General features: G+C 49.3%; 1 non-coding gene across 1 annotated transcript; it reads left to right on the plus strand.

Moving 5' to 3' along the window:
* The first annotated feature begins 3572 nt into the window (after positions 1-3572).
* TRNAI-UAU lies at positions 3573-3665 on the plus strand. The gene is given in 2 exon segments: positions 3573-3610; positions 3630-3665. It is a non-coding gene; the product is annotated as a tRNA-Ile (tRNA).
* The last annotated feature ends 336 nt before the right edge of the window (positions 3666-4001 follow it).

Below are 4001 nucleotides of genomic sequence, written 5' to 3' on the forward strand. Positions count from 1 at the left end.
CACCGGTACATGAAGCATTCATTCCTTGAACACCAGATATGCATTCATATGACAGCTGCTTGGGTGGCTTCTCATGTGGGCTTTGACTACAGCAATATTTTTAAAAGTCATATGCTGCTTAATATATATCCATAATGAAATGCTGGCTAAAAATAGAAAATATAAAATGTTTGCTGGAATAAAGTAAATGAGGACCATCAAATGAGAATTCTACAATTTTGAACCAAGACGATTTTCATTCACTAGACCTACACATTGCATTCAGCTCATCGAACTGTTTATATGGCTCCTCACAATGTCTCCTGTATATCTGAACCCAAAGTCATAAAGAGAAAATATAGTGACCATTAGATCTGATTTGGCCTCTCATTATTAGAAATAAAGACCAGCCATACCCACATCATGCTATTTGCAGAATGTCACTTGCATACAGCACTCTGAACCCTTCTGTTTTATCTCATCATTTAGACACAAAAAATGAAATAAAAATAAACCAGTTTTTTTAAAAAAAGCAAAAGGCATAAATTTCAAACATTCATTTAGGAAAGCAGTTTTTGTCTATTTTTGATGCTACAATGAGTCATTAAGTTTCATACATTTTAATATACATTTGTCCCATTACCAGATATATGTTATTTTAAAAGATATTTGTTAACAAAGCATGCTTTCCCCTTACATAATTACTTTAAACATTCTGCATTACTTGGAAAATGTGAAAAGGTTGAAACTCATCTGTTAATAATATAGATATTACTGCTGTATTTATTTATTTACTGAGACAGGGTCTCTCTCTGTCGCCCCGGCTGAAGTGCAGTGGTGTGATCTCAGCTCACTGCAACCCACACGAAGTTTCGCCATGTTGGCCAGGCTGGTCTCAAATTCTTGGCCTCAAGTGATTCACCTGCCTCGGCCTCCCAAAGGGCTGGTATTACAGGCGTGAGCCAAAGCGCCCAGCCGATATTACTGTTTTAAAGTTATACATGTATCTAAAATAAGTTTTATTTAACAATCCCTTCTCCATTACACATCATACACAAATCATTGCATGATAAAATAATTTCAAGGTGTTGGCAAGAGTATACATGGTAAAAGGGGTCCTCCACCAGTCAAGCCAGGCTGGAGAGCTCTTATCTAGTCTAGATTCTTCAATCTATAGATGAGGAAATTGAGGCCCGGAGAGAGTAAGAGACTTATTACAGTCTCTTGCAAACTTAAGAGGACCACAGCGAAGACTCCTAGTTCATTGTTCTTTAGAGGCAGTCTGGGTCAGGTTAAGTGCCTTTCAGGTCCCAGGTGACTTTTCCTTGCTGGAAAAGATCTCCAGCAGCGGAGTTTCTGACCCCGCCCCCTTCACCAGGTGCAGCCTTACCCACACTAGGCCCCTCATTAGAAAACCAATATTCTTGGGGGCTAAGCAATTTAGGTTCCCTTTATGAGGTGCTGCTTTCCCCTTACATACAGTTGGGGAATCAGTATCTGCGGAACCAGTAAAGGAGTAGATACATGAATGGGACTAGTGGGAAGGGACGCTGGACTACCGAGAGTCAACTGTGCTGCTCGTGGTTCACCACGTGGGCTCTGCCTGGGAGACTCCGGAGGAAGGGCAGATTCTGCAAATGCTACGGGATTTGAGAAGACGCTGTGTATGGGTCCACAATTTACTTGTTTACCAAGAATTAACCCCTTTCAATTCAGAGGGGAAAAAATCATCCCCACCCTGCACAAACCATGCATTTACCTTTTCATCCTGTTCCAGCTGCCAGGAAGAACTTATTTAACAGATCACTCTCTGTTGCCCTTGATTTACCCTGGCCTCACCCACAAAGGCTCCAAGGAGCCCAATCCTGGCATGCTGTAGAGCCCTGCATCCCACCACCTGCCTGGTGCGGGATGGGATCTTGTGGAGTTGACCATCCCTGTTCTGAGTTCCTGAGTCTCCATGTGTGTCTCTCAGCTTACAACACCATCTGGAAACAGCCTCCCCTGGCTTCTTTCTAGGGAGACCTTCCTAAAAACTCCTTCGGGAGGCCCCCTGCCTTACACAGAATCTTTTGCTACCTCCTCCTGGTCTACCTGATCACTTTAACTCTTCTGCTCGAGTTTCAAGGCCTTCTACAGTCCAGTACCATCCCACTGCTTGACATTTGTCGCCCTAACACAACCTGTTACTGTGGCCAAGTCACCCTGAAGGTGACTACACAAATGACCTTCTTTCTGTCCATTGCTTGTTCATGCAGTTTCCCCCATTATTGCTATAATCATTCTGTTGGTTGCTCGGTGCTCTCCTAGGAGAACGGAAGTCACCAAACAGGTGACCAACATGCCAACAGGTGCTCAGAGACCATGAAGATGAGTGAGACAAGCCTGAAGGAAGAGACAGGAGGTGGTGGGCACTCGGGAGGTTGCTGGCACTCGGGAGGTGCCTGCTACCTTCCCTGGAGGACCAGGTTCCTGGCAGGCTTATCAATTAGGTACAACAGGCACAGTGCCTAGACGAGAAAAAAACATTTAAATGTTAATTTCTTTTGAAATGAGAAGAAAACAAATATAGTAATAACAAATGAAAAAATAGTAATAATTAATGTAGCAATAAATTCAGTTTGAATTACATTCATTTTTATATCATCACAGTGGTAAAATATAATTTTTCAAAACTTTTTTTTTTTTAAATGGAGGACAGGAGACTATGAAGACAAAAGTGCCTACGGCCCAGAACAGTCATAACTCAGCCTTGGGTGAAGTGTTTAGATTTTGTTTTGTTTTTAAATGGATATCTAGATATTTGTATGAGATCTCCTGACTTTAAATACTGGAAATTAGTTTTAACATCAAATATTTTGTGGCCCAACAAAACACGCAGGGTTTGGGCTGCAACTTCTCCAAAGCCCGAGCTATGTCCGCGTCCTCTGCTTGGGGTGGCCTGGCCAGGTTTCGGGGCCCCGCCTCCTGCCTGGAGGGCCCAAGAGCCGCAGGAAGCTGGCGAGTCAGACCAGGAGCCAAGCCACAGCTGCGTGCCGTCCCCGGCCCCTGGCCTCGCCCAGCCGGGGCGACCCCTGACAGCCGCCACTGGGGGGCTCCGGACGCGCTCCTTCCGGGGAGCCCCGCGGGGAGTCGGGTCGGGCCTCCACGGTGCGCGGGAGCAAGGCCGCCCGGCTCATCCCCAGCCCCACCCCCGGCCCGCGTCACCACCGCGGCGAGGACCGCCTGCCGCTCCCCAGGCCTGGGCCCTGCCCCTCGCGGGCAGGCTACGGGACGCGAAGCCCATAGAGGGGGTTTTCCGGCCGCAGGCGCTGGGGCCGCTCCTCCTACGGCGAGGCCCGGGGCTGCGCGCTGCGCTCTTTGCGGGGCCCCCGTGGCCCTCCCGTCACGGCCAGGCTAGGCGGCCCCTCCATTCCCGAGGGCGACACTCGCAGTCTTCCCCTGCTTGCTCCGCCGGGGAACAGCCGGGAGCTCGGCGCGAAGTCGCAGAAGGCTCGGGCCTTGGCTCGCGCCGCGAACGCGCATGCTCCGCCAAGACCGGCCGCGGGCGCCAGTGCGCCCTGATAGAGCCATCGCGAGGCCCGTTCAGTGGAGCTCCAGTGGCGCAATCGGTTAGCGCGCGGTACTTATACAGCAGTACATGCAGAGCAATGCCGAGGTTGTGAGTTCGAGCCTCACCTGGAGCATGACCCTTTTGGATGTCTACAACCCCTTTTGTGAATCTCCTTGCCAGAAGGAAGGGGTTAGTCTCTCTTTAGACTTCTCTCTTCTTGTCTCTAATTGCCGTATCGCACATCCCCATTGGCCGCAAGCAAGAAGCAGCTCGCAGTGGACTCTCAGTGCCCATTTTCCGAGCTACTTGTTGCCACCGCGCGACATCCAGCCGCTCGAACCCGAACATCCACCTACTGCGTCCTTCTAGTGCTCTTCTTAGGCGGGTCCTGCAACTGCACTTAGTCTCGGACCACGGGAGGGCGGGTGGAGGTGGCGAGACGCTCCATTGTGGCGGGGTCCCTAGCTGG

Source organism: Piliocolobus tephrosceles, chromosome 15, assembly GCF_002776525.5.
Source record: "Piliocolobus tephrosceles isolate RC106 chromosome 15, ASM277652v3, whole genome shotgun sequence".
NCBI classification, from domain to species: domain Eukaryota; kingdom Metazoa; phylum Chordata; class Mammalia; order Primates; family Cercopithecidae; genus Piliocolobus; species Piliocolobus tephrosceles.